This window comes from Engraulis encrasicolus, chromosome 6, assembly GCF_034702125.1.
Source record: "Engraulis encrasicolus isolate BLACKSEA-1 chromosome 6, IST_EnEncr_1.0, whole genome shotgun sequence".
Taxonomy (NCBI): Eukaryota; Metazoa; Chordata; class Actinopteri; order Clupeiformes; family Engraulidae; genus Engraulis; species Engraulis encrasicolus.
The window spans coordinates 31,419,096-31,431,994 of record NC_085862.1 but is presented as its reverse complement, the minus strand read 5'-3'; the positions used below and the strand labels follow the sequence as shown (position 1 = coordinate 31,431,994).

At 45.5% G+C, this 12,899-nt stretch overlaps 1 protein-coding gene across 2 annotated transcripts in view; it reads left to right on the top strand.

Moving 5' to 3' along the window:
- The window catches only part of swt1 (SWT1 RNA endoribonuclease homolog), a 73,043-nt gene that overhangs the window by 44,743 nt on the left and 15,401 nt on the right, over window positions 1-12,899 (top strand). The gene's annotated exons all lie outside the window — the stretch shown is intronic.

Here is a 12,899-nt window from a genome sequence, read left to right as displayed (position 1 = left end):
CATGGGGCCCTGGGTCAGTTCATAGATCTTTATAAAAGTCTTCTCTACATATCTATGGGACAGTTAACAACCCTACCCCTCTACTGCTCATTTCCTGTCTCCACTCTCACTGTCCTGTCATATTATAATCCCAAAAAGCTAAAAAAAAAATCTGTAACCCTAAAATGTTGGTTAACTTTGATTCATCACTCCAGTCCTGACCAAAGTGTGGGAAGACACGGGTTGCTTTGTCCGACTTCATTTAATTTATTTCATCTGCCCATCACCTTACATTCATCGCATCTCCTTGAGGTAAAACTGACTTGCCGGTTCCTGCCAAGTCAAGTCAAGTCAAGTAGGTTTTATTGTCAATTTCTTTACATGCACTGGTCATACAAAGAATTTGAAATTACATTTCTTGCTTTCCCATACAGACATAGACTAATCTAGGTAAGGACATAGACAGTATAGACATAGACAGTACTTATACATGGACTTAAGACAGTATGGACATAGACAGTGCTCATACAGACATTTAAAGTGCAAGACTGGACAACAGAAGACTTGTAGAGGACATACATTAAGAGGTATTGTTGTGCTTTTGTGCTTTTCCTAAAGAAAGTCCTTTATAGCGTTCTGACATGGTAATAGTAGCATTTTGAAGAAAAATAAATATTAAAAAGGTCTGTCAAGTACACCACCAGCAGCAGTGTGTGTGTGTGTGTGTGTGTGTGTGTGTGTGTGTGTGTGTGTGTGTGTGTGTGTGTGTGTGTGTGTGTGTGTGTGTGTGTGTGTGTGTGTGTGTGTGTGTGTGTGTGTGTGTGTGTGTGTGTGTGTGTGTATGTGTTTAGTGCAGGTAGAAGGTGCGGTGTGCGTCTGTGTGTGTGTTCGTGTGTCTGTGTGTGTGTGTGTGTGTGTGTGTGTCAGTGTGTGTCAGTGTGTTTATGTTTGGGTTTAGTGCAGAAAGTGCAGTGTGCTTGTGTGTGTGTGTGTGTGTGTGTGTGTGTGTGTGTGTGTGTGTGTGTGTGTGTGTGTGTGTGTGTGTGTGTGTGTGTGTGTGTGTGTGTGTGTGTGTGTGTGTGTGTGTGTGTGTGTGTGTGTGTGTGTGTGTGTGTGCATGTTTTGAGTTAGTGCAGGTTGAAAGTTCAGTCACAAGTATAGTAGTGCAGGTGGAATGTTCAGTCGCAGATATGGTGGTGGGGGATGGGGGGCGGGGGGTTGTCAGTGGCCTTGCTGGCTAGAGGCTGACAGTGGAGGGAGAGTGGGTTGAGTGTTCAGCATCTTGATCGCTTGGTGCATTGTGCTGCTCGCCAGCCTGGTGGTACGGGAACGGAGGCGCCTGTACCTCTTTCCAGAGGGCAGGAGGCTGAACAGTTTGTGTGCAGGGTGGCTTGTGTCTTTGATGATCATCAGTGCTTTCCGGGTGAGGCGTGTGGTGTAAATGTCCTGCAGGGAGGGGAGTGGTACTCCAATGATCTTCTTCGCTGTGTTCACAACACGCTGGAGTGTCTTCCTGTTTTTCTCCGTGCAGCTTCCTCCCCACACTGTGATGCAGTTGGACACGACGCTCTCTATGGTTCCTCTGTAGAATGTTGTCATGATGGAGGGTGTAGCACTTGCCTTCTTTAGTTTGCGCAGGAAGTAGAGACGCTGATGGGCCTTCTTCGCCAGTGATGTAGTGTTGGTGGTCCAAGAGAGGTCGTCGCTGATGTGCACTCCAAGGAACTTGGTGCTGCTCACTCTCTCCACAGCATCGCCGTCGATGGTCAGTGGTGGCAGTTGTTTTTGGACCCTTTGGAAGTTGACAACAATCTCCTTGGTCTTGTTGACATTCAGCAGGAGGTTGTTGTCTTTGCACCATCTGGCCAGTAGGTCTACTTCTTCTCTGTAGTGAGTCTCATCGCCCTTGGTGATGAGGCCCACCAGTGTTGTATCATCCGCAAACTTCACTAGATGGTTAGTGCTGTGGGTCGTTGTGCAGTCGTGTGTCAGCAGCGTGAACAGCAGGGGGCTGAGAACACAACCTTGCGAAGCCCCCGTGCTCAGGGTCAGGGTGCTTGAGGTGTTGTTCCCTACCCGTACTGCTTGTGGTCTTTGCATCAGGAAGTCCAGCAGCCAGTTGCAGAGGGAGGTGCTGAAACCTAGTTTGTCCAGTTTTCTGATGAGTTGTTGTGGTATTATGGTATTGAATGCTGAACTGAAGTCAATGAACAGCATTCTCACATATGAGTCTTTATTGTCCAAGTGGGTGAGGGCTGGATGGAGGGCAGAGCAAATTGCATCCTCCGTGGATCGCTTGGCTCGGTATGCGAACTGGTAGGGGTCTAGGGTGGGGGGTAGGGTGGCTTTGATGTGTGACAGGACTAGCCGTTCGAAGCACTTCATGATTATGGGCGTCAGTGCTACAGGACGGTAGTCATTGAAGCATGATGGTGATGATTTCTTCGGCACAGGTATGATGGTAGCAGCTTTGAAAAGTGATGGGATGACTGCTTGCTCTAGAGAGATGTTAAAGATGTCTGTGAAGACATCCTTCAGCTCTTCTGCACAATCCTTCAACACTCGGCCTGGTATGTTGTCTGGGCCAGCTGCTTTGCGTGGGTTGATGGTGGCCAGTGTCCTCTTAACACTGGCAGAGGACAGGTAAAGGGGTTGATCATGGGGGGGAGGGGGAGTTTTCTGTGGGTGAGTGTCATTTTGTGCTTCAAAGCGGGCAAAGAAACTGTTCAGGTCGTTTAGCAGAGAGGTGTTGTTGTCACAGCTTCGTGGTGCAGGCTTATAGTCCGTGATGGCCTGTATGCCCTGCCACAGGCTCTGTGCATCTCTGCTGTCTTTGAAGTGTGTTGTTATTTTGTCTGAGTATTCCTTTTTTGCTTTCCTGATGCCCTGGGACAGGTTTGCCCTTGCTGTCTTTAGGCCAGCTACGTCTCCTGCTCTGAAGGCTTTGTCTCTGGCCCTCAGCAGTCGGTGAACGTCTCCTGTGAACCATGGCTTCTGGTTGGCCCTGGTGGTGATGTGTTTTATTTCTGTAACATCATCGATGCATTTTGTGATGTAGGAGGTCACGGTGTCTGTGTACTCCTCAATGTCAATGTGATTGCTGTGGGTGGCAGCTGTTTTGAAAATGTCCCAGTCTGTGGTTTCAAAACAGTCCTGTAGTCGTGAGATGGCTCCCTCAGGCCATTTTCTCACCTCCTTCTGAACTGGTTTGGTGAGTTTTGCCCTTTGTCTGTAAGCTGGCAGTAGGAGAATTGTTGTGTGGTCTGATGATCCAATGTGGGGGATGGGCTTTGCCTTGTATGCTCTCTTCTGATTTGTGTAAACGAGGTCCAGGGTGTTTTGTTCTCTTGTTGGGAAGTTGACATGTTGATGAAATTTTGGAAGTACTGTTTTGAGATTTCCGTGGTTGAAATCCCCCAGTACCACTGTGAAGGCATCTGGGTGTGCATCTTGTTGTTCACTGATGCCCCGATGCAGCTCGTTCAGTGCCTCGCTTTTGACGCTGTTGTTGTTGCTGGGTGCGAGGTAGACGGCGACTAAAAGGATAGCGGATATTTCTCTGGGTAAATAGAAGAGTCGGCACTTGATGATCATGAACTCCACTCGTGGAGAGCAGTGCCTCTGTACTACCGTAGCATTATTGCACCAAGCATCATGTGTCTAGACACATATTCCTCCCCCTCGTTTTTTCTCTGCAAGGGCCAGTCCCCCTTCTCAAAACGTTCCCCCTTACGGAAACAAAAGTAAAACAAGTAGAACAAAACAATACAATATAATGGAAATAAATAACATAAAAATAATATACCTGGATACCAACAAAAACATGCAAAAATGATTCATCATCGAGTATGTACTGTTACAATACTACTATGTGATGCAGTGACGTGCACTGGGATTTATGGCTGGTGAGGCAACTTTTTCAATATCAGATTTTCAAATAAATAATTGCCAAATAGGCCTACCGACAAGTTCCATATGTCATAGCAGCTTTCTTAACATAAGGTAGGCCTACATATTTTGACATAAGCTTACTGCATTTCCGCAGAGAAAATGCTATTAGATCTCTCTCTCACACACACACACACACACACACACACACACACACACACACACACACACACACACACACACACACACACACACACACACACACACACACACACACACACACACACACACAGGATTCAAACAGTGGTCTCACATATACCACACAGCACCAATGTGGACAGCAGAGCAGAGGAGAGGAGAGTAGTGGAGAGGAGAGGAGAGAAGAGGAGAGGAGAGAAGGGGAGGGGAGAGGAGAGGAGGAGAGAAGAAGAGAGAGGAGAAGAGATGAGAGGAGAAAGGAGGAGGAGTGGAGAGGAGGAGGAGAGGAGCTCAAGGAGATGAGAGGAGAAAGGAGGAGGAGTGGAGAGGAGGAGGAGAGGAGCTCAAGGAGAGGAGAGGAGAGGGAGAGGAGAAGAGAGAAGAGGAGAGGAGATGGGAAAAGAGAGGAGAGGGGGAGAGGAAAGGAGAGAAGAGAGGAGAGGGGGAGAGGAAAGGAGAGGAAAGGAGAGGAGAGGAGAGGAGAGGAGAGGAGAGGAGAGGAGAGGAGAGGAGAGGAGAGGAGAAAAGGAGGGGAGAAGAGGAGGGTAGGTGAGGGGAGAGTAGTGGAGAGTGTAAGCTCCTTCACAGCCCACTGCTCTCACACACACACACACACACACAGGATTCAAACAGTGATCTCACATAAACCACACAGCAGCAGCAATGTAGACTGAGCATCACGGCGGATGCTCAAGACACACAGGATTCAAAACATGGTGTCATATAGACCACTGAGCACCACGGCGAACAAACCGGTGTGATAGCTTTCGTGATACGAACTGGATTCTCGTGCAAATGTAGGCCTACATCTACTTGTACGAGGCTACGGCAAGCGATGTGGGACAAAGGTGTGGCAGGAAGCGAATGTCAACGTAAACAGATATTAGCCTACACACGCTTCGATATGGTCACCAAATATTTTGGGACTGTCATTTCTGTTATGCCTACACCTTGGAATTAAATCAGAGTCTTGTAGTTACACGGGTATATTTGATTTACCTCAACGGTACCCTGTACTCAACTTTACAAACAGCAACCGGGCACATGAGAATCCGGTGCCCATCACAAAAGCTACCACACTGGACAAGAATCACGGCGGATTCTCTCCCTCCCCACGGGTCTCACAAACACAGGCTTCACACACATAGGAAATTGGTCCTACCTGAACTCGTGCATCAGGTCCATGCGCCGCTCTTTCCCTTCACTTTGGCGTTGTGCATGCTAACGTTACTTTAGCCGGTGCTGTTCATCCAAAGCCCCAAACGTCGCCCCAAACGTCCAAAGCAATTTGGCATTGAATATGAGTAGCCGCGAGGATTTGTGTTTCGTGAGGCTCCTTAGTCCTTAGTAAATTGTTAAGTCGTAAAATCCCATGCGAATGGTCTTCCACACATTCTCGCCGGTTGCAAACAAGACACAGGGGAAACAACAATATTTTCTGCAGTGTTGTACCACTCACTTTGAAATGATCGGGTAGTTATTCTGACCGGTCACCTGAGTAGAAAACCCTTCAGCTCTGTCGGTCCTCCATTCTTTATCACATATTTTCCCCTTGGAAATCCAACTTTGAGAATGCTCTTAGTTTCGTTATGAAATCCACTTGTAGCAGTCAACGTGAACAAGCTAGCCAACAACACCGACTGACTGTATTGTGAACTTCAGATTCGCTATGACGTAACTGTCCAGCAAGACTCAACACCAGAAGGAGTCTGCGGCCAGGCTACTGCTCGCCTCACCATTGTATATTTCAGTGGGCGTTATGCCAAAGCGTCCAGAGTAAAGAAATGATAATCACACGTAGAAAATATTTTTAAAATATCAGGAAATGAGGGCACACCATACATACTTCTATTAAGTGTATAAAAACGTTTAATACAATATTACCAGGTTGCATTCACAGAACGAGCAACATGGCGCATGCGCGCAACTTTGTTAACGAGGGATTGCGCAATCCGGGGTGAGGCCAGTTCAGAGTTGCCCCAAATTCAGCGTATTCGGAGCAATTTGACATGAAATGGGCAAATATTACGATTTTGGCCACGGAAATGATTGAAAATGAGTGAAACTGTTTAAATACTGCTCAAATGGTAGTTATGGTGCAGATGCTCGAAAACAATAGCTGTTATTGTTACTATTATTCACATTAACTGCATCTCATCATTCTCATCTGGAGCTGGTGAGGCCGTGCCTCCCCTGCCGTATTGGAGTGCACGTGCCTGATGTGATGTAATATAATATAATATAATATAATGCTGCTGTGATGCAATACAAGAAGGAAACGTATTCTTGATATGAGTGTGTCACAACAACAGCGGGGCAAACCGAATTTAATATCTGTTGTTAGCTGATCTTAGTCTCTGATGCATGCCGTTCAAATGGTCCTTAATCAGTAGGATCTGACGCGTGCAGATGAAGTGATGGTCATGGGTGGTGAGTGTATCTGTGTGACCCGGGTCTCTGGGTGAGATGTAATAATGTTACTCAATGAGATTTATGCCTTAAAAGGGTTTTGAGTGTGTGGCTGGCCGCTTGTAAATCCTGGCAGGGCGGTGTAATGTTACAGGCGCTCTCATCATGGATTTATGATTCTCAGAAAGCGCAGTCAACGTCATGTGTTTGTGTGTGTGTTTGGATGTGTGTTTGTGTGTGTTTGGATGTGTGTGTGTGTGTGCGTGCGTGCGTGCGTGCGTGCGTGCGTGCGTGCGTGCGTGCGTGCGTGCGTGCGTGCGTGCGTGCATGTGCTTGTGTAATGCTTGTATTGTCAGCTCAGTGGCGAGTGTCTGGTTTCAAAATTGTTACATCATGGTTACCCTCATACAATGATCAGAATCCCTCTCATTATGATCCTGTTACTAAAGGTGTGCGTGCGTGCGTGCGTGCGTGCGTGCGTGTGTGTGTGTGTGTGTGTGTGAAGGCATGGACACTACTGACATTTATAATGGGGATAATGAACCTCTGAATTGTTGATGATGGTTATCAAAAGCGTGTACACCCTTCTCTGTATACCACACACACACACAGCACTGTGGTTGTGAGAAAAGGGTGTGTGTGTGTGCTGTGCGTGCGTATGTGTGTGTGAGAGAGACAGACAGAGACAGATACAGTGTGTTTGTGTGTGTGTGTGCGCATGTGTGTGTTTGAGTGTGTACAGTGGCAGTTCTTGCAATGCCACCCAGGATCACTGCCACACACACACACACAGACATCAATATTGCATTTTAATGGAGGAACTAATAAAGACAGACATGGTCAGCCACAGAGAGCAGCTGAGCTCAGCACACACTCTAATATTACTCACTCACTCACTCACTCACTCACTCACTCACTCACTCACTCACTCACTCACTCACTCACTCACTCACTCACTCACTCACTCACTCACTCACTCACTCACACTCACTCACTCACTCACTCACTCACTCACTCACACACTCACTCACTCACTCACTCACTCACTCACACACTCACACACTCACTCACTCACTCACTCACTCACTCACTCACTCACACACTCACTCACTCACTCACTCACTCACTCACTCACTCACTCACTCACTCACTCACTCACTCACTCACTCACTCACTCACTCACTCACACACACACTCACTCACTCACTCACTCACTCACTCACTCACACCTTTGCTCTCCATCTTCATCTCTCTCTTTCTCTCTCTCAAAATCATTCTCGCTCCCCCTTACTCTCTCCTCCCCTCCCCTCTCCTTTCGTCTCGTGTCGTCTCGTCTCGTCTCGTCTCGTCTCGTCTCGTCTCGTCTGTCTGTCTGTCTGTCTGTCTGTCTGTCTGTCTGTCTCTATCTATCTACAGTCCCAGGAAAAAGTTTGTACACCCTTTGAAATTTCTTACATTTCTGTCAAAATTGATCATAAAACATGGTCTGATCTTCCCGGAAATCTCAAGAAGGAACAATCAGAGTCTGCTTTAATTAATTCCACCCAAACATTTACATGTTATCATATTTGTATTGGTCATAAGGCCATAACATTCACAGGAGAGCAGGGCATAAGTAAGTACACCCTTGCATTAAGTAGGTTTTAACCCTCAGTTAGTTGCAATATCATCAACCAGACTTGTCCTGTAGTTGCAGATCAGATTAACAAAACATTCTGTTTGTATCTGGTCTCCCTCTTCTTTAGAGAACTGCCTCTCGTCAGCAAGGTTTGTGGGATGTCTGGAGTGCATAGCTTTCTTGACTTCATGCCATATAATCTCAATTGTTTTTTTGTCAGGGCTTTGACTGGGCTATTTCAGAATGTGTATTTCATTATTATGAAACCATTTTGAAGTCGATTTGCTTCTAAAGTATGGGTTGTTGTCACATTTCAGGACCCATACTCTTGTGTGCTTCAACTGTGTGACAGACTTCCTCACATTTTTTCTGTAAAATATCACAATAAACTTGAGTTCATTGTTCCACTGATAATAGCAAACTGTCAAGGGCCTGAGGCAGCAAGGTAGCCGCATATAATGATGCTCCCACCACCATACTCCGAAGAGGAGATGTAACCAAGAATAGCTAAAAATGGGATTCATTCTGCCAATCTAAAATGAATGAGGTTTCTGTCCAAAAAAATATTGCTGCACCTTTGAGATTTGCGAAAAAGCATTTATATGCTTCATAGAATTACTGCAAAATATTCTGTAGACCTACGTTGAAACCAAAGTTGAATTGTTCAGGGGAACACACAATGTCATGTTTGGAGGAGAACTGGAAAACCACACCTTCACCAAAACATCATCTCCACCTTTGAGTATGGTGGCGGGAGCATCATTATATGCGGCTACCTTGCTGCCTCAGGTCCTTTTCAGTTTGCTATTATCAGTGGAACAATGAACTCAGAAGTTTATTGAGATATTTTACAGAAAAAAAGTGAGGTAGTCTGTCACACAGTTGAAGCACACAAGATGATGGGTGCTGAAATGTGACAACAACCCATACTTTAGAAGCAAATCGACTTTAGAATGGCTTCATAATAATGAAATACACATTCTGGAATAGCCCAGTCAAAGCCCTGACAAAAAACAATTGAGATTATATGGCATGAAGTCAAGAAACCTATGCACTCCAGACATCCCACAAACCTTGCTGACGAGAGGCAGTTTTCTAAAGAAGAGGGAGACCAGATACATCCAGATTGTTTTGTTAATCTGATCTGCAACTACAGGAAACATCTGGTTGAGGTTATTGCGACTAACTTAGGGTTAAAACCTATTGAATGCAAGGGTGTACTTACTTATGCCTTGCTGTCCTGTGAATGTTTACATCTTATGGCCAATGAAAATATGAAAACTTGTAAATGTTTGGGTTGAATTAGTTAAAGCAGACTCTGGTTCTTCCTTCTTGTGATTTCCGGGAAGATCAGACCATGTTTTATGACCAATTTTGACAGAAAGGTAAGAAATTTCAAAGGGTGCACAAACTTTTTCCTGGGACTGTATCTATCTATCTATCTATCTCTTATTCACTCAGTCTTGTTTTGTTTTCTCTGTCTGCCGTCTACGTCTAGTGGGTGTGTATTAAGCTCCATAATTCAGCCTGTTTGCGAGAGTCTCTCTGGCCCACTCGATATCCAGCAGAGAAAAACACCGTCTGCATTCCTTCTTATTGCCCGTTTGTGTGTGTGTGGGACAGGATATTTAAAGGGGTGTTACACCGGTGGAGAAATGAATATGTATTGAAAGTGGGTCATATATGTAGTAGAATGGTAGCATACATTTCTGCTTTGGTGCTTTCTTGGCCGAGAAAAGGCAGAAAATGATTTTTTAGTGCTTGTGGATTTGTGCCAACAATCCCCATAATGCATTGCAATGCTCAAGTTCCACTTACTGGAGCCTCAATGCCAGTGATTTCAAAAGCACTGGCACACTGATCTGTGACAGGTCTGTTAGCGCATTAGGTCCAACCCCCACTGGGCCTGGTTGAAAGGGTGGGAAAAAGGCTTGTAGTCTCAACAGAAATCCACTTCTCTTACACTTCCTCCTACAATGATGCAAAATGACGATTTTTAAATCATTGTGGGAGGAAGTGTTAAGAGGTGAGTACGGATTTCTCCTGTCTCAGGGGGAATTGTATGAAGTATGACTGGATGTCTAGCAATGGAAAGCCTAATGCAAAGGGGTGGAGTGTCCATTTAAGAACAACAGAGATTGATTTTGTGGTGTAATTCATCAAGTTGTAAAACTTAAGCATTTTATAGTCTCTGTTGGTCGATCTCTGTCAAGTGTGTTATGGGAGTGTGTGTGTGTGCACACGCGCGTGTGCATGCGCTTGTGTGCGTGTGCTTGTGCGTGCGTGTCTGCAGAGTGAACAAGAAGACCCTCTAGCGCTCGTATTCTTGTGAAAGTGTAATTAGGGGTGGGCGATATGGCAAAAATGTCATATCACGATTTTTTAACATGAAATCTCAATTTCGATCTTCCATCCAAAAAATAAAAACAACAAAAATCAATTTTGATATGCTTGCAATTTGTAATTTGCAGTTAATAAAAGGTTAACACACTGATGACACTCTCATAAAGTGCACAATTAGAATACAATAATGTAAAGAATAAAAGTGAAGACAACAACACTAGTAAGTAAACATCACTTTGATACTGATAATGTCATCCTCACTGCAAGACAATCTGTATGATTTCTTCACTTTGGCAGATTCGAGACGATCTTGTACTCGATATCACGATTTACGATTTATATCGTCACATCGCCCACCCCTAAGTGTAATCATAGGCGTGTGTAATAATAGACTAGTGCACGCACACAAACCCTAGTTCTGCTTTGATGCGGTGACTGAAGGAAGTCAAAACGTCCAGGCAAACAATCTGTCTGTCTGTCTGTCTCTCTCTCTCTGTTCCTTTCTCTTTCTCTCTCTCTCTCTCTCTCTCTCTCTCTCTCTCTCTCTCTCTCTCTCTCTCTCTCTCTCTCTCTCTCTCTGTCCCTGTCTCTTTCTCTCTCTCTCTCTCTCTCTCTCTCTCTCTCTCTCTCACTCACTCACTCACTCACTCACTCACTCACTCACGCACGCACGCACGCACGCACGCACGCACGCACGCACGCACGCACGCACACGTACACGTACACGTACACGCACGCACGCACACACACACACACACACACACACACACACACACACACACACACACACACACACACACACACACACACACAAATACTGAAAAATTCACACAGACATGGACATACATAGCCACAAACACATAAACGAACTGTGCCTTCTTGTTTTGGAGACAGAGAGATATTTCGAGTTGTGCTGCCTGTCTCTGGAGGTGGTTGGTGTTGCATGTGGAAAGTCGTTGCGCAACATGTTTGTTTTTCCCTCTGGTTCGCCATCAGAGTCGTGACTCAAACAACCTTCCTCTTTAATTAACCATTGCTGTGTGTGTATACATTGTGTGTGTGTGTGTGTGTGGTGTGTGTGCACTTTGCACGGTATGCATCGGCTTGTTTGTGCCAGTTTTTGTCGATGGATGCATGTGTGTTTGTGTGCATGCCTACATGTTTCCATTCGATTGCAAGTCCTGTTTTGTGTGCTTTTTTAGGTGTTTGTGCGTCCGCGTGCTCGTGTGGTATTGTTTTTTTGTACATTCATGTTGTGTGTTTTTGCACGCTTATGTGTATCTAGTCATATGCATATCTTGTCTGACTCTTTGTGTGCGTATGTATCTTTGGTGTGTGTATGTGTACTGTACCTGCTGTTGACGTAACAATGATGGTGATGTGTTAAAGTGTGCCAAGGGAGTTTGAATATTGGAGAGATTGTGCAATGGAAGAAATAGCTAGGACGTGAACACACACACACACACACACACACACACACACACACACACACACACACACACACACACACACACACACACACACACACACACACACACACACACACACACACACACACACACACACACACGTATAGATCTGTGTTGACTGCGCAGACAGCAGTGGTACACATATAAACATACAGTCTCTTATACAGTACACACACACACACACACACACACACATGCCCATGCCCATGTGTGTGAGGGGTAATGACTGTAAATGATGTATGGTGTTATATAAAGGCTCCGTGAGAATGTGTGTGTGGGTAGACCTGAACACACTCCCACTCCACGCCCCTCTCAGGAATACACGGTGATGTGCTCATTCAGGCAGATCACACACACACACACACACACACACACACACACACACACACACACACACACACACACACACACACACACACACACACACACACACACACACACACTGCACAAGCAACCACATAGGTACCATGTAAGGAATAGGACAACTGGGAAAAATACCCAGAACATGATTTTGCTACCACATTCGCCTTTGACGCACACCGATGCACACCATGAAAAATAATATGTACTCTACCTACAGCTCTACACGCCCATAAAAGCTTGGTTTGTCTCCCACAGTTTTCCAGTGTTAATCATTGTAGTGTCGTGTCACCCTGTCGTCTGCTAGCCTTCACGATCACTGTCTGTCTGTCTGTCTGTCTGTCTGTCTGTCTGTCTGTCTGTCTGTCTGTCTGTCTGTCTGTCTGTCTGTCTGTCTGTCACTGGGGACACATAGACGCAAATTTGGCCAAGCGAAGCAAACTTCGCCATTCATTCCTATGAGAAGGCGGAGGCAAGCGAACAGGAGCGAAGCGAAATTATTCAACCAACTTTAATATTATGCAAAGGACAAGTGAATTTCACCTGCGGCGGACAATCAAATCAACAGCATAACTGTTTCATTCCATTTGATTCGCCCTGGCGACCTGATGACAGTTGAGCTCTCAGAATGGAAC